Raw genomic sequence first — 19,053 nt, 5'->3', positions numbered from 1 at the left:
ATATATACAAATCGCCTCACGCAAAATGTAAATATGTATAAACAAGAGTCCAAGACACGGGCAAACAACTACAACTACTCAACACCTCCCGTCGGACCAGTCCCGGTCTCACGAGGAGTCGCGGGCAAGGTAGACACCACCGTCTGCTCAGGCTCCCTCTCCGGAAAACTCTCCAGCATCTCGTGCTCCATCACGACGCGAAGCTCCTCCGCCGCAGCCAACTGAGCTCTGAGAGAAGCAATCTTCGCATCTCGGCTCCGCAACCCGTCCTCACGACAACTTAACTCCTGGTCTCGACTGGTGATCCCCAGCCCCTAGGCCTCAATCGTCGACCTGGCTGTGTCCAACTCAGCGCAGACCCGGGCAAGCTCTACCGGATCCGCAGCACCCTGCAAAACACAATACAGATCATTAAGATCTAAAAACGTGAAATGCAACACAAAAATACACAAAAACTGAGCCTACAAAAAGTACCTGTGCAAGCCTAGACTCCCTCGCAGCCAGGTCACCAGCAAGTGCCCTCCACCGGTTAGCCATCCGCCACAAAGCCTGATGACTAGCGGTCGACACCTACAACCAGAAAGGCCCTTCAATACAACGCAAGACAAAACACACAAAGGAGGAGGAGCATTCAGATCAGAAACTCACCCTCAAAATAGTCAACCTTCACGCCATGCCAGCGTCGGTCACCTCAACGGCCGCAGGCTCTGGCAAGTGCAACTGTAGCTCCTCCCCCCCGGCCCCCGAAAGGTGGTCTCCGCAGGGAAAATTGGGGGCAAAGTCCTCATCAATGCGTCGACCCCCTACAATTTGGGTCCACGTCAAAGGTAACGAACCCTTATATTAAAGGAGAGAATGAAAACAAAAAACAGAGGAAAACATACCTAAGCCTCGACAACCGAAAGGTGTCGTAGTCGGCCTCCCGCAACAACAGCTCCTCACCTCCCTGACCGTAAAGGTGCTCCTCAACCTCCTCAGGCGTCGACTCCTGGAACAACACCCTAAGCGGGTCGACCGGTACCACGAAAGCCTCAATAAAGCACTGACGAGCTAAACGCTCGCCCAGGTACCAAACCAGCTCGATCGCCATCTCAAGTTACAAACGTTGGGAGCTGCGAGGTCGCACACGCTCCCTGACAATGGCTGGCACGTCTGTGTAGTGCTCCCAAGGCCACCCGACAAACTTCGCTCGAACAAGGGCTAATTAGCTAACTGGGGCTTTCTAAGCTACCTAGTCATCTTATCTCTATCAGTTTCTACCAAAACAAAAGGGGCTAAGAAACAACAACTTATGTCAGCAACTCGAAGGGCGTTCACCCGACGCCTGCAGTCCTTGTAAGTCGACTTAGTCGACTTTCTCCGAGCCACCGTCCAGGCCCTCACGTCCAGGTAGGCCGAAGGAACGCCACCAGTAGTCCCCGGGAGCAGAGGGATGAAGTAAGCGTACAACCAAGCCTGCAACAAAACACAGCAAACACAAATTAGCCAATTTTTCGAAAATTGCCAAAATCAAAAATCAAAATCAAATGTTAAAATCAAAATCAAACTCAACAAAAACTACAAAAAACGCTCGTACCTCCAAGATGAGGCCGGGTTCAACCAAAGCAGGAGAACTACCACCCCCCACCGCCTCCGGACGCACCGCAGCGTGCAAGTACCGGGAAAAACTAGCCAAAGCCGGCGTAACCCAGTCGAACCGACCCAAAGTGTCGAGGTTAGCAAGGAGGGGGAGTACCTTGGTCGACAAGCGCTCACCCTTGTCACCAAAGTACATAGTACCCAAGAAGTACAACAACCACAACCGCGCCTCCTGCACGTCAGCTCTAGCCTCAGCCTCCGGACTCGCCAACGGCGTCGGAGCATAGCCCGCCACTCTTCCCCTGAAGTGATCCCTCACATATGAGCTTGCGATCAAGTACGGAGTGATGTCGGAAGGCTTAGGCAAAGCACTGCCGATCAAACGAGTAACCGCAGAAGAAGACACTCTCTCCGGTGTCTCGGAGAACTTAACGGGCATCTCGCCACAGGGGAGGCCCTATATCATGGCAAAGTCCTCTAAGGTCACATCGACTTCCCCAAACTCCATGTGGAACGACGACGTCGTGTCCCAGTAATAGTCCAACATAGCGCGGATCAGACACAGGTTCGACCTAATAGAAGCCCTGTGAATATCCCGCCAAGCAGCCACCAACGGCCCAAAGCCGACCTCTCTATCAACGCCCTCGTACCAGCTCGGAGAACGTCGTAAAAACCCAGACAAGTGGAGAAGCCTGAGAAAGTCCTCATCGTACCAATCTCCTGGAATAAAAAAAAACAAACAACATCAGAACACCTATTCAGGTTTGAAATTACAACAAAAACTGAACAAAACGGTACAACTTACCAAGCCCTCGTGCGCACGGCAGGAGATGTGTCTGTCTAGCCAAAGCAACAACTGGCTACCATCAAAACCCTCGGCCCAAGCAGGCGCTGCCCGCAGGTTCAGCCCCGCGGAGCTGTAACCCGTCTAGCCTCCCAACCTGCGACGTGAGCGTCATCCTCAACCATTTCCACTCTCCGTCTCTTCTGCCCACGAGACTCCACCCGACGGGGAGAAGGCCTCTCAAAGACCCTAGCGACGTTCTGCAACTCCCGTCTGGTCGGTCGAGGACCCCTCCTCCTCCTAACAACCCTCCTCCCGGAGGTACCAGCTTCAAACCCCGTTTGAGCTCTCCTAGCACCAGCCTCAACAACGGGCTCCTCCCGAGCCCCGGTGGCTCCCTCAGCACCAATAGACCCAACAACGGGCCCCTCACGAACCTCAACGGCTCCCTCAGCCCTAACAACCTCCTCGGTGGGCCCCTCCTCCTCGGAAGCGTCCTCTACTACCACCTCAGGTGCGCTAGCCGGAGTACTAACCGGCCCGGTCCCAAATAGGTCCTCCAAACTCTCAGCAAAGAACCCGGTAGGCCCCGAACACTCACCTGCGATAAAAAAAAAACAAAAACGTCAGCCGAGATTTCGGCATTACGACAGCACAAAATGGACAAATCCAAAAAAAACCTGCAAAACGACACAAAGGCAATCCCGGCCGAACCCAACCAAACAAAACAATCCACAAAAAAACCGCACAAAAGAAAACGACTCGCCCTTCTTTTCAAGCAAAAGACGAGTCAAAACAACAACAACAACAACAACAACAACAACAACAACAACAACAACAACAACAACAACAACAACAACAACAACAACAACAACAACAACAAAATGGCACCTCGAGACCCACACGAGGTCCGCCAACAACCATAAACATATTCCCAACACAATGAGGAATTTTCCACGGCTCGAATAAGGCAGTTTTACCCCAATACGAACACAGACAAGTCAAAATTTCAAAATACGACCACAACAAAACAACGTGATTTTTATCACGTCTCAAAGCGACCTAAACTACCAACAAGGTCCATTTCAAAACAAACTGACTCAATTTGAGCTCAAACAGACGCTTATTTTGTCAGACATAAGACCGCTTCAAAAGTGAAAATTGAAATTTTGCCCATGATACCCCAACGAAGGTTCAATATGGCAAACACGGTCTTTCCCGACTACAATACAACCTAGTGGGGCACAAAACTCAAGCAAACAAACTTGACATTGTGAAATAAGACGGTCTTACCGTCCCATTCACGTTTTTCGAGCATAGGGAGCGGGAGCGGGGACCAAAATGCAAACTAAAAGCACCCTATACTCCTAAACAGATTTCTAACCTAATGGAATCATCAATTTCACTCGAAAATGGCTCAATCAAAAACGCCCAATTCGATTTTTGAGGGTTTAGGGTTCACCCTTATTTAATCAACAAAAAGACCAGCAAATTCAAATGGATTCAAGAGGATTTACGTACCTTGAGATGACATGTTGACAATGGCACGAACTCAAGCAAGCAAGAAAGCCCAACAATGGCGATTTTTGGTTTGTTTTTCGAAAATTTGGAGAAGACGAAGTGAGAAGGGAGCAGCCTGATTCGCGTCTTTTCTACAAAAATAGGGAAGCTCCCTTCCTTCGCAGGTAGGCTCGCGCCTCAATGGGTGCTCTCCCTGCTTTGTTCAACGAAATTTGGGCTTTGGCCCAATTTCCCACACAAACTATCAAATTTCAACGACAGCAATTAAACCGTCACTTCAAAATAATAGTGAAATTCAAAATTCACTATTTCTTCGAATTTGAACGACGGCAATTAAAACCGTCACTTCAAAATAATAGTGAAATTCAAAATTCACTATTTCTTCAAATTTCAACGACGGCAATTAAAACCGTCATTTCAATAATAATAGTGAAATTCAAAATTCACTATTTCCTCAAATTTCCAACGACGGCAATTATAACCGTCATTTCAAAAACAATAATAGTGAAATTCAAAATTCACTATTCCCTCAAATTTCAACGACGGCAATTAAAACCGTAATTCCAAAAACAATAATAGTGAAATTCAAAATTCACTATGTGGACAAGGCCCTCGGGAACTGCGTCCGCGGGATCCACACCAGGCATAATCGACTCGAGGTTCTTTTGAATCGAATTAAGACATATTAGAGTCGCCACCAAGTTTTTTGGGAACTTGGAACCGTTCAAGTCAACTTTACACCTTTTATCGAAAAGCATAAAGCCAATCGACTACGAGTGATTAAAGATAAAGACTTGTACTCTATATCACTCGATTTGAATGACTCTCGTAATCCAATGGTATTTAGACGGATCCACAAACCATAGATCTTGAGTAAGGGGTGAGGGTACGTGTTGGGAAGCCCATAAGGACACCCAACCCCGCCCGTCAATAACGGCCTCTACTAAGTCAAGTATGGATTTCAAACAAGGTCATAGCTACTACGATATATGAAATGCAAACATCGTTTTAAACCCTAACATGTGACAACAATTTCTATGTCGTTTTAAATGCAACTAAACAAACTTTGTCAAAGTTGTAATTTAGCATGTGGGTTGATTGATCTAAGCAACATATAAACGAAAGCAAACAAGGCTTAGGGGGAATGGGGGAGCCGTTGGGATCTACCTATTACAAACCAGGCATTTCATGCCGACACAACAATAAATTAAAGATACAACTCGATCTAAATACAATTGCTACATACAGAACCGTACACGACACATTACACGGCCAATCGGCCTAGGAAACCGCGCACAAGAGGGGTGGCCCACGGCTTACATGACTCACGGCCATGGGTCACTCCTTGTGATGTGTGCTTTCACTTAATCTCATCGAATTAGACATAGGGCTATGCACCAAAGCATGCATTAGCATAAACCGGGCCATGTTGCTTTAAACAACATGCGATTTACTACGCTCTTACATGCATTGGGACACAACCATCTAACCAAACAAAACTAAGGTTTTTGAAAGAGGTTTTGACTCGATAAAGGGAAACTAACTTGAAAATTACAACTCGATGAACAAACGATAAATTACAAGTTATAAAGCGATAAAGAACAAGCGATTCATAAAACGGACGAAACCAGAAGGACCAAAAGACACGGCCAAATCACGGCCAAACCAAACACGGCTACCCTAGGTCCTAGGTCAGGTTCATTAGTTAGATCAAATGATTGCGAAACGAACTCGAAACAAATTAGAAAACAAGTTGAAAACGACGTTGATCGGTTGAGATGATGTCGCGCAAAGGGGCATTCTACATGGCCTAAAAGTGGTCAAGTTAGGTCAAATTTGCTAACTAATTTAACTCATCGAGTGTCAATAAGAAGGTGCTAATCACGCACTCTCATACTAGCGAGAAATTATGTGAAAGAGAGATGCATTCGATTGAATTACAGAATTGTTAGTTGATTTTAAAGCTTATGTCGAAGCCACCTATCGTGTCTAATTAGGTTATTAAATTGATCTAATGTCATCCAAATAAGTTATATGTTAACAATCGGAAGTCATACTAACATGCAACGGGTCCTAAGGTGGGTCGAATTGGCCGAGACAACAAAGGGTCAAAAGCGAGGAACGGAAGTTAGAAATTCGTTTTATTTATGCCCTACCTTGAACACGAGGATATGTAAATGAGACGGGGGTGTACGACCGACTGATGTAGCGGTTTCTTTTCCCATCTCAAGTCAACGCGGGTGTTCATGGTGGTACTTTAACTCATACTCGGACTAAACTAGTTTCATAGTTAGTTTAAACGATAAATAAAAACGATAAACGAATAAAAACAAACTATAAAAAACAAACATAAAAAAACGAAATAAAAGGGAGAAAGAGGAGGATTTGATGCACCCTCAACCTACATGTATCGTTGACACCGTATTAGGTCGTAATCGATGGTAGATTTTATCTCGAGAGGCCGTCGTCGACGAAGAAACAAAGCAAACACGCGTTTTTATCGAATCTGGACAGCAACATTCAAACAGCGATTTCTCCCTCGTTTCACGATTAAAATTCGATTTAAAAGATGTTTTGAAAACTAGAAAGAGAGGAGAACAGAGATCTTAAAGCAACCCCTGCTCGTTTTGAGTTATTGGGCACGAAAAACGAGCACAAACAGAATCGGACAGACAGAACAAACCACGAAAAACAGAGTGTATAACACTGCTTTTTTTTGAGGGATTTCGTGTACTCTCAAGGGCAATTTGGCTTGTAAATCTTTGTCTAATGTGTAGATGGATGTTATATGGTTAATTAGGAACAAGAAACTCGAGTTTTGATGGAGGTTTGAAGGAGGAACAAATTGTTTTTCGAAGAGGACACACAAACTGTTTCAGTTTGGATGTCGGTTTTGTGGGGGGTTTTTGAGAGGCAATTAGGGTTTGTTTCTGAGGTTTAAAGCTTCTGAGTGAAGGTAGGATGTATGGAGAACTTAGAGGAATGAATTTATGGTGAAGGGTGGGTATTTATAAGGAGTTAAAGTAGGGTAAAAGGGAGGAGAGGCAGACGGGCTCGGCTGAACATAGCTGTTTTCCAGCAGCTTTTGGGGGGTTTTCTAGGGTTCGTTTGGGGGTTTTTCTTGGTGATTAAGGTAAGGTAATATGGGTAGGATATTAGGGTATGGGTTAGGGTTAATGGGCACGGGGTTTGGTGGTATTTGGAGCTGGTTTTGGGCTCGGGATTCATCACGCAAAACAGGGGGTAGGCTGTTTGTATGCGGGCTGTTGGGGGTGATTTGGGATGGGATTTGGGCCGTGGTTAAGGGGGTTCGAACTGGGTTGGATGGGTAGAGGCTTAGGTTGGTTAGTGTACTCGAGATTCGTGCCAACTCGTAAAGGAAACGGGCTCAAAAACCGAGCTAAAATCGAGCTCAAAAACACATGTTCAAAACGAGTTCTTTTCAATTTTCAAATCGATTTTTCAAATCAATTAACACATTAAAATAAATGATTTTTCAAACCAAATATACTCATAAAGTGATTTTTCAAATCAAAAATTTATTTTATTTTTAATAAAATAAACTTGGGAAAATAAATTCAAAATAAAATAAAATAAATTGAATTCACCTAAGAAAAGCTATAATTTAAATATCGTTTAAATTAATAAAATGAACTCACTTAAAAAAAACATTAATTTAAATATCATTTAAATTAATAAAATACTTCATCGACGACGCCCATTCTACATCGTAAAACGAGCTCCAAATAATGACAATGACAACTAAAGAATACATGTGTCCTATCATCATCGGGTGTTTGTCGGGTTCTCTATAAATTCCAATATCGACGGATACGGGTATCTACAGAGCCCCCACTTTGACTGAGGCTTGGACAAGGCGAAAGTCAAAGTATACCCCATGTCCCTTTCGACCTGAGGATTCTTCGGGTCGTTTATAGTCCATTAGACTTGCGTATATAAGCTCGCCAGCCATAAGAAGAGATCATACCTGAAACTTCGTTGGGGATTGACTCTTGCTTCTGTTGTGTCATAAATTGCATATATGGTGGATTGAGCCTTATCCTTAGGCGCCTACGTATCCGTTTCTGACGAAATCAAACCCGCGTCGTACTTTGGCACCTGCTGACACATGCCCAAAGTTTATCATCTGCTGGCGTTTGTCCAAAACTCATCATCTGCTGACATTTGCCCAAAATTTATCATCTGCTGGCACTTGTCCGAATGGGACGGGACTTTCCGAGGAGGTTGCCGCCGCTTTCATCATTTGCTTTCAGCTAAGGAATTCTTCCATTTCATACTCTTGTATTGAATTGAATTCTTGGTGGATGTCATCCTTTACATCTTGATAATGGTCTCTGAAGCCAACGGCTTCGAGCCCCGATTTGTGATGGCTCTAAAGTCGAAGACTTTAGAGCCCCCAGTTGAAGCATATCCTGCTATATTTGAAACATAGAAAATGTACGAGCAATAATCATCACTTAAGCACATTTGGATCATCGATCTTGAAATTGGACCATTTGAAATACTGGGTCATCGACCCGAAAATTGAATTTGAAAATTTTGAATAATTGGGTCATCGACCCGAATTTTGAATTTGACATCACTTGGTATGTTGGGCCCTCGACCCTTCGAAATTGAGTTTGGAATCTTGAATGATTGGGCCATCGACCCGAAAATTGAATTTGAAGATTTTGAATGATTGGGCGATCGACCCGAAGTTTCAACTACTTGGATCATCTATCCGCAATCCGCAAAAAGTTTTTGAAATTTCGGAATTTTGAACGTTTGGAATCTTGTTGAAATCGAACCTTGATGGGTGAGCATGAAATACGACTGATCGATGCCATTTGGTGTTCACAATTAAGCATATGTGGTCGTTGGTCAATGGTCGATACAAAATACAATTTATACTTCACAAACAACTCTACAATTAGTAAAGAGGCAAGTAAAGGTCGGATCCCAAGGGACGGGTATTGAAATGAAGATTCTATTGTAACTAGCGGTGTCTAGGGGTGTCACAAATTGGGTTGATGTAGAAGGTTACTAAACTAAAATAGCAATGAAAATAAACTAACAAGGTAAATGAAATAAGGGTGTAAACAATTGATTAAAAGCACTAGGGTGTCATGGGTTCATAGGGGAATCATGGGATATGATCATACAAACATGTTCTCAAATTATAAGCAAGCAATTATTGTTGTGATGGATTGAGTTGGGTTATATCTTACAATCCTAGGAAAGTTTGGGTCCAATCTCTTGGATTGTACAACACCTACAAGTCGACTTAATCTTCCCTACTTAACACATGCATGGTCTAACAAGACTCGAGTTGGGTTATGTCTTACAAGTCAAGTTGAAAGGATAGAAGATGATAGTAAATGCAAGGATTCATAGGCTTAGCATTTCATCAAATATAACATGTGCATGCATTAAGATCAAAACAAGCAAGCAAATAAGATATGAAAGCATATTAATTTAAGCATGAATCATTCCCCATGTTGGTTTCCCTAATCACCCATTAAACCCTAGCTAAGAGACTACTCACTCATTATCATATTGATCATGCTAGAAAGGTTGTCAATCATACTAACATAATGAAACATGATGAATAAATGAAAGTAATTAGCAATAATTAAAAAGGGATTAAGAGATTATACCTACTAATGATTCCAATAATAAAGCAAGAATAATAGAAGTACTTGAATCCTAGATTGAGAGGTTGTCAATCTCCCAATAATAACTCAAATAATCTTCAATTACCCAAAATAAAGTAAGAACAAGAGAGAGATTAAAGAACTAAAACTTGGATTAAAACTTGATTAATATTTGATTACAATATTGAAGAGAGATTTGATTGATATTAACTACACTAATTATTGATAAGAAGAACATGCTCCTCTAATTAGACTAATGGGGTATTTATAGTGAGAATTAGGGAGGATGCATTAGGGTTAACTAAGGGCCAAACTAGTAATTACACTTTTTAAGTTGAGCAAGGAGCCTCCGGGATTGTCCGAGAGAAGGGCTTCTTCATTCCGTAGCTTGAAGAACGAAACTGCGCTGTGCTGTGATCCGTGCGGCTGGGAGTCGGGACGGCCGGATCTGGGATGGACAATCCGAGCGGATCAAGGAACAAGACGCACGGATGGGCATGGGCAATCCGAGCGGATTCTGGTCGGGACGCTCGGATTGGCGAGGACGGACGGATTCTCTACAATCCGTTCGGATTGTAGCTCAATGCCTTTCCTTCTTCTTTTTCTTCCCTTTTCTTCATGAATTCCTTGGGGATTTCCTTGGGGACTCAAGGATCCTTTTCTCAACAATGCTCTTCTACTATGCTATGTACAAAGGCCTTCTAGTCTTGTCTCTCCTTGATGCTTGGTCATTGAATATGATCAATTTAGCCTTGTTTTGCCATGAAAATGCAAGATTCTTACTCCTTTCCTACCAAGGGATCAAAATCTCAAAGAATATGCAAAACAAAGATCTAAAGATAAGAAATGACCCAAATAGGCACTAAAAAGCATGGAAACAATGGTAATTCGGGGCTAAATATGCGCCAATTATGGTCGCATCAAATATCCCCAAACCGAACCTTTGCTCGTCCCGAGTAAAGAGGTGACAAAGACTAGGACCAATACTAACCTAACCTAATAATAATAGCCGATATGAGACAATTAGCGGGTCTCACTCCGCCCCTTCAACTCACAACAAGACAACCATGAGGTAGGATGCCTTCTTGCAAGGCAAGGTGGGTCTTGCCAAAATGGCGACACATCCAAACATTAAGCACACAAAATCACATAATGGATGCATCTACAAAAATAATAGCCACTTTCCTCATCTAAGTGGCGGAAATTATCTACAAGGGAAGCAATTCAAGGGTACACAATCCTTCATAGATGCAATTTGTTCAAACTACTAAGCCTAGAAGGATACCAATAAATCACCTCCAAGTTGTGTCAAGCTAGGGTACCTTTGTCCTCAATCGTTAAATGCTTTTGTCAAGAATAGACTCCCTATGGTGTTAGAAACACTGGAGGATCGCGGAATTCCCCCTCTTGCCTAGACAAGAAGAAGGGTCGTCCCCTCTCTACCATGCACAAAAATGGATACGATGGATAAAGGGATCGATAGATATTTGAGTTTCACTTTTGGGAGTTTGCTTTTGTTTTTGTTTTCCCCCCCAAATTTCTTTGGCATTTGACTTTTTGAGAACACTTTCTTGCCATTTCTTTTTGATTTTTGGCATTTCAATACTTGACAACTTTTTTGCATTTTCTTTTTGAACATTTTCAAAGTCACCCCAATTAGTAACGAGGGTGCCTTATTTTTGAAGCTTTAGGAGTTCTATTTTTGCTCCTCTTTTCTTTTGATGCATTTTTGCAAACTTTCTTTCACTTTTCATTTCTTTGAACTCAAATCAATTTCTTTTTGTGCCCATTCCCTTTGATGACAAAAATATGGTAGAACATGGATGAATGATAGAAGTATGCATGGTTTCAAGGGTCACCTTGGAATAAACGGTAGCCAAGGAGTTATCACACCACAAGGTACTCTTGACTAGGCCTTAAACCATGGGTCAAAGGATACTAGCATGACACATCCTAGGGTGTTTTACAAGCATTCTAACAAGCAAAGTCTTAAGAATAAAAAGCATCTTCTAGGGCCTATATACACTTGTCAAGTTTCCCAAGTAGACGGTTTCGCAAAATTTTTCTAACATGCAAACTACATGCCATGATGCAACTATCATATAAACATCCTAATGCATATGATTCTACCAACTAATATGACATATAAACTAAATGCAAGTCCTAAGTTCACATTGTTATACCGCATCAATCAAAATGAAGCCACATAGTCATTAACATAAAGAGGAAAAGGAGATTGGAAAGATCATACCATGCGGTCTTCAATATCCTCATGTCTCGGATGTGGCGTAGTCAATCAAAGTGAACAAGGATGAAACAAACATAATATATACAAGACAATATATACAAGTGAAATGAACTTGTTTTTGGTTTTTTCAATTTTTCAAATTTTTATGGTTTTTGAATAAAAGTTAAGAGTTAGAATTCCCATCCCCACACTAATATGGGCATTGTCCTCAATGGCCAAAATGATGGAAATTATGCAAAGAATGATGCATGATTTCTATGCTAAATGCAATTCTACACTAAGCTATACTACATGATGCATGGTTTTTGTTATGACGGAGAGGATAATTTAAATTACCTCCCGTTGCGTATGCATTAACTTCCCCAAACCAAGCAAGACACTATTGCTAATGTCAAAGCATGGGGGAGTTCATGCACATGCAATGCTATGCATGAGACTAGATTGTCATTTTGGATTTTACAAAAGTGGGAACAATAAAGAACACCTCAAAGGAACCGAGGTGTGAGTCCTTTGATGTTGCTAGGACTAAACCAACAATGATCAAAATGAAAATAAAATACAAAGAGATATAGACAAACCGTGGGAGAGTAGGAATCTCCAAGGCTAGTCTTCCATCATGCTACTATCATCACCACTTCCCTCATGAGAAGTGGTCACATTGCCACTTTCCTTGGCACTTTCTTCTTTGCTTTCTTCATCATCATCTTCCTCATCATTTTCTTCACCATCTTCACCATCTCTTTCTTCATCTCCACTTGCTTCTTCCTCAATATTATCATCAATCTCCTCATCATTTCCAACAACCTCATTGTCTTCCACCACGTCCCTAGATGCACCCGGAAACAAGGCTTCTCTATCCGCCCAACTAGGCAAAGGACAAGATGGATCAAGGAGTCCTTGCCTAGCTAGATGTAGGAGGGGAGGATATTGAGCTAAATAAGCATTCTTCCGATCTTCATGAGCTTGCTTGTGCATGGCTTGCATTAGAAGAGTTACATAGTCTTTCCCAATTTCAACTCCTTGTGGTTTGAACTCTTCATAATCATAGGGGTAAGGTGGTATAACAATGGAAGAGGAGGGGGTTTCATGATTACCCTTTTGTTGTTGAATGATGTATTCGGCTTCTTCGGATAGGGGAAGTAAATAGTTGGTCCGGTGGACACTAAGACGGCAAATCTTTGCGGGTAAAGTGAATGATCGAGCCTCACTTGTAAGCCACCCATACTTGGTATCAAGGGAATTGTGAACAACCCACTTAAACTTGTTAATCAAGGTGGACATCTCAATGAGATGGCCACCATCCTTAGCCTTGTACTTGCTATCCTTATTGAAATTAGGATCAAAGTGCTTGGCTAGGACCGTGACAAGGCCGCCATTAACAATTACGGTTTGACCCTTCTTCCCACTATCTATATGGAGCCATCTATCAACCAATAGCCTCAAAGAATTGTAAGGCTTGGTGTGAATTCTTCCAATATTCAAAGTTGATTCAAGGAGAATAAAATCGAGTCCCGTGAAATGATTGGTGTCTTTTCTAGCAATTATGGTATTTCCCACAACTTTGTGCCATATTCTTATGCCCGGATGATGGACCAAAAGAGCACGACAAGCTTTAAAATCTTCAAATTTCTTCCCGGAGATTGCCTCCCAAAGAGGCTCGGGATCATACTTCCCATATTGCTTATAGAATTTATGTTCATCGCTAAGACCCAAAATTGCACCCAATTCCGGAAAGGAAATGCGTCTACTAGTGTTAGCTAGACGAAACTCAATATTTTCCCTATTCTCAACTTTTGTCACTTTCAAGGAACTTAAGAATTCCAAGACAAGGGAGGGGTATGTTACTTCCTCCATTTCAAACAATTTCTTTAAACCCATGGCATTGAAAAAGACTCTCGTTTGTTCAAGAATACCCAACTTCTCTAAAGCATCTTGGCATATGAATTTTGTGGATTGGATTTGTTTCATAGCAAACTTGACAAATGTATTTCTATGGGAGTCGGAAATGAATGTTACCTCCGGGTAATGCAAGAGTTGATTAATTACCGGAGTAGAGGGTGATGCTTCCATAGAAATTTGTTGAGGTTGTTGCACTTCCAAGTTTGGTGTTGATACCACCATTGCCAAAGCTTTCTTCATTTGTAGAGCTTTTTGCCTTTGAGAGAGAGTTGTAGTCTTTGGTGCCTTTGTTGCCTTTGCCTTTGCTTTTGTTGCTCCCTTTGTTCTTGCCATTTGATGAGCTAACCAAGAGAAAGATCAAAAATCTTCAATTTGTAGAATGCCCAAATCGATTTTGAAAGTGAAAGGCTTTGCCTTTATGAGAACAAAAATCAATTCAAAGGTGAAGATTTTGGTCTTGGTTTTGATTATTAATGAAGATGGAGTGATTGATTTGTTATTTGAAAGATGGTTTGATTTGATTTTGGTGAGTTTTGTTGAGGGTTTTTGTTTTTGAGATGGGGAGGATGAGGGTTTTGGTGGTATGGGTAGTGTTTATGAGTGAATGAATGAATGAATGAAGGTGGGGTGGGTATTTAAAGAACTCGACAATGTTAGGACGCAGGGACAATCCGTGCGGATTAGGCGCAATCCGCTCGGATTCTTCAACTTCAAATTTTCAAAAATCCCGCCTAGAGACGGGCGGATTAAGGGAATCCGTTCGGATTCTCGCTTGAGACGAGACGGGCGGATTGTCCACAAGACGGACGGATTCTTGTCCAGAGATTTTTCTTTGTTTTTCTTCAGCTGCAAGACGGGCGGATTGTCCACAAGACGGACGGATTACGTGAGACGGGCGTCTTTCCGAGAATCCGCTCGGATTCTTCAACGATCAAGAATTTTGCGGTTTTCAGCTCGGCCAAGACGGGCGTCTTCTCGCAGGACGCTCGGATCCTCTGTAGAGACGGGCGGATTCTCAGGAATCCGCTCGGATTGGTCCTTGTGTACACGGATTCAGGTCCATCCGTGTACCAACGCATTCCCTTATCATTCTTTCTTTCTTTCTTTCAAATCTTGTGTTCTTCATTGTGGGGGCACTACTAAGGCATGAATAGCCTAGGCAATTCCCATCCCCACACTAAGGTAAATCACTACACATTAATTAAAATCATTAGTCCCTCCCTCACTTCTCTCTTTTCATGACAATTATTTTGATCAAAGTAAAAATAAATCCAAAAATGACAAAAATGCAATGCAAAAATTAAATGTAAGTTAGGGAGTTAGAAATATTTACAAATGGTGGTTTAGGGAGGACTCCACCAAACTCTCATTCTTGATGAGATGTCAAGGAGGCATGTTCAAGGTGTTGTTGATGTTGCTCAACACCTCGAAGAAGTAATTAAAAGCTTGTTCGTTGTTATGGTAGAGGTCCTCAATAGACCGTGGTTCTTGTTGTTGATCATGATCGATGGCATGCCCAATGTAGGGATTAAAGATCCCTTCAAATTCGTTGTCCCAAAGACCACAAACTTCATTGAGTTGATCATTGAAAATCTCTTGCTTGGATGGAGACAACTCTCCCAAATTCTTCTTTTGGCCAATGAGGCCATCATCTTCTTCCTTGGTTGATTTTGATGAGCTTTGCAAGCTCTCCTTGTCACATTTCACTTGCTCTTTGAATGGAGCATCTTCAACTTTCTTCCTCCATTGGAGTTCCGATCTCTTCTTCTCATCTTTCCGGCTATAATGATCAATCATGAAACATGGCTCATGCAAACGAGGAGCTCTCATGGTCTTGTCAAGATTAAAAGTTATGCTTTCATCTCCCACTTCTAGAGTGAGCTCTCCATGCTTCACATCAATCACCGCACCAGCGGTGTGTAGGAAAGGTCTTCCTAAGATGATTGGAATGTTGGAATCTTCCTCCATATCAACAATGACAAAGTCCACCAGGATGAAAAACTTCCCAATTCGCACGGGGACATCTTCCCATATCCCTAGCGGTGTCTTCGTCGATCTATCGGCCATTTGAAGAGTGATATTGGTACATTTAAGCTCTCCCATTCCCAACCTTTTACTTACCGAGTATGGCATGACACTCACACTAGCCCCTAGATCACATAAGGCTTTGTTGATCGTTGTGTCGCCAATGGTACACGGTATGGAGAAGCTTCCCGGATCCTTTAACTTTGGAGGTGAACTCCCTTGAAGTATGGCACTACTCACCTTAGTGAAGGCGATAGTCTCAAGTTTCCGGATCGACTTCTTCTTTGTGAGGATATCTTTCATGTACTTTGCATAGGCCGGAACGTGATTGATTAATTCCGTGAAAGGAATTGAGACTTCTAAGTTCTTCACAATTTCCATGAACTTTCCAAGTTGATCATCAAATTTAGGCTTGGCTTGACGACTTGGAAAAGGAAGTCTAATCACAATGGGCTCCTTTTCTTTGGCTTTATCTTCATTTTTCTTTGAACTTTCTTCTTTTGATGATTCCCCTTCTTTGGGACTTTGCACCACAACTTCATTCTCACTAGCTCTCACAACTTCATCCTCAACTTGCTCCTTCGGTGCTTCATACCTTGTACCACTTCTCAAGTGAATGGCACTAACCGTTTCATGTCTAGGGGATTACCTTGAGGTGGTAATTGCCCCTTTTGTCTTTGTGAGCTCGAAGATGCTAGTTGGGTCAATTGTGTTTCCAACATCTTGGTGTGGGCTAGAATGTTGTTGATGGTGGTGTCTTTTGCTTGGCTATCTTTTTGCATTTGGGTGAAAAATTCTTGTTGATTCTTTTGCATTTGAAGGACCGCTTTTTGGACATCAAAACTTTGGTCATTGTGGTGGTTGTATGGATTTTGATTTTGGTAACCTTGGTTTTGATTGAAAAAGGGTCTTTGGTTTTGATTTCTCATGGGTGGTGGAGTGTATGTTGTTTGAGGGTTTTGGACATTTTGGCTTTTGTATGAGAGATTTGGATGGAATTTGGTGTTTTCATTGTAAAAATTTGAATAAGGGGTACCGCTTTTGTAAGCTTGGAAAGCATTGACTTGCTCGGTTGTTCCCCTACATTCACTTGAGTCATGACCTAAGGTTCCACAATTCTCACATATCCCGCTTGGGATTGATGAGGATGCCGTCATGGCATTGACATGGTGCTTTGATGATTTTGAGCTTTCCTCAAGTCTAGCCATAGCTTGTTCAAACTTCAAGTTGATTGTGTCAATGTGAGCACTAAGTTGAGCACCCAATTGAGTAACGGTGTCCACTTCATACTTTCCTCTAGTAGCCTTGCGAGGCCTACTATATTGCGAATTATGGACCGCCATTTCCTCAATCTTGTTCCATGTTTGATTGTCATCAACTTCGGTGAACATTCCATTTGATCCCATATTGAGAATGTTCCTTGAATCTTCATATAAACCATTCCAAAATTGTTGCACTAAAAACCATTCGCTAAGTCCATGGTGAGGACATGAGCGACAAATACCTTTGAACCGCTCCCAAGCTTCATACAAAGATTCTTCATCCCTTTGCTTAAAACCCGTAATTTGAGCTCTTAGCATATTGGTCTTTTCCGGTGGGTAGAATTTTTTGTAGAAAGCTAGAGCTAGCTTCTTCCAAGAATCTATTCCAAGGGTGGCCTTATCAAGGCCCTTCAACCATTGCTTTGCGGTGCCGATTAACGAAAAAGGAAATAAGACCCATCTTATTTGGTCTTGAGTCACGCCCGTTTGAGAGATAGCTTCACAATAATCACAAAATGTTTCCATATGAGAATGAGGGTCCTCACTAGGCATTCCCCCGAATTGGCTCCTCTCAACTAGTTGGATGAAGGCGGACTTGGCAATAAAGTTTCCGGTAAGATGTTGTGGGGTAGGAGTACCGTTTGGTAGATCCTCCTCGGTGGGTATAGAGTGAGACGAGAATTTAGGCATTGTAGGTGGATTTTGTGTGGTATTGTTTAATGGGTTCTCTTCTCCTTCTATTGCGAAAGGATTGACAAACTCACTAGTGGGTTGAACAACTTCACCAACACCTCCCAAATTCCTCCTAACAAGTCTCCTATTATTCGTCAAGGTTCTTTCGATTTCACGGTCAAAAGGTAACAAATCTCTTTGTATCCTTCTAGACATGCAAAATATCAAACAACTCAAAAACAATTAGAACAAACCTTGAGGAGTTTTACTTCCCCAAGGTGAAAAAGAGACACAACTAAAAACAATAAAAGAAATCTTAAATCAATTAAACACCGTCCCCGGCAACGGCGCCATTTTTGATCGATGCCATTTGGTGTTCACAATTAAGCATATGTGGTCGTTGGTCAATGGTCGATACAAAATACAATTTATACTTCACAAACAACTCTACAATTAGTAAAGAGGCAAGTAAAGGTCGGATCCTAAGGGACGGGTATTGAAATGAAGATTCTATTGTAACTAGCGGTGTCTAGGGGTGTCACAAATTGGGTTGATGTAGAAGGTTACTAAACTAAAATAGCAATGAAAATAAACTAACAAGGTAAATGAAATAAGGGTGTAAACAATTGATTAAAAGCACTAGGGTGTCATGGGTTCATAGGGGAATCATGGGATATGATCATACAAACATGTTCTCAAATTATAAGCAAGCAATTATTGTTGTGATGGATTGAGTTGGGTTATATCTTACAATCCTAGGAAAGTTTGGGTCCCGGAGCCGAATCTCTTGGATTGTACAACACCTACAAGTCGACTTAATCTTCCCTACTTAACACATGCATGGTCTAACAAGACTCGAGTTGGGTTATGTCTTACAAGTCAAGTTGAAAGGATAGAAGATGATAGTAAATGCAAGGATTCATAGGCTTAGCATTTCATCAAATATAACATGTGCATGCATTAAGATCAAAACAAGCAAGCAAATAAGATATGAAAGCATATTAATTTAAGCATGAATCATTCCCCATGTTGGTTTCCCCTAATCACCCATTAAACCCTAGCTAAGAGACTACTCACTCATTATCATATTGATCATGCTAGAAAGGTTGTCAATCATACTAACATAATGAAACATGATGAATAAATGAAAGTAATTAGCAATAATTAAAAAGGGATTAAGAGATTATACCTACTAATGATTCCAATAATAAAGCAAGAATAATAGAAGTACTTGAATCCTAGATTGAGAGGTTGTCAATCTCCCAATAATAACTCAAATAATCTTCAATTACCCAAAATAAAGTAAGAACAAGAGAGAGATTAAAGAACTAAAACTTGGATTAAAACTTGATTAATATTTGATTACAATATTGAAGAGAGATTTGATTGATATTAACTACACTAATTATT

At 41.8% G+C, this 19,053-nt stretch overlaps 1 non-coding gene across 1 annotated transcript; it reads left to right on the top strand.

Annotated features, from left to right (window-relative positions):
• The first annotated feature begins 17,182 nt into the window (after positions 1-17,182).
• On the top strand, positions 17,183-17,289 carry LOC141593520 (small nucleolar RNA R71). Its single transcript, XR_012521598.1, has one exon. It is a non-coding gene; the product is annotated as a small nucleolar RNA R71 (small nucleolar RNA).
• The last annotated feature ends 1,764 nt before the right edge of the window (positions 17,290-19,053 follow it).

This window comes from Silene latifolia, chromosome 7 (assembly GCF_048544455.1).
Source record: "Silene latifolia isolate original U9 population chromosome 7, ASM4854445v1, whole genome shotgun sequence".
In the NCBI taxonomy this organism is placed as follows: domain Eukaryota; kingdom Viridiplantae; phylum Streptophyta; class Magnoliopsida; order Caryophyllales; family Caryophyllaceae; genus Silene; species Silene latifolia.
This window is presented reverse-complemented; position numbering and strand designations above follow the sequence as displayed.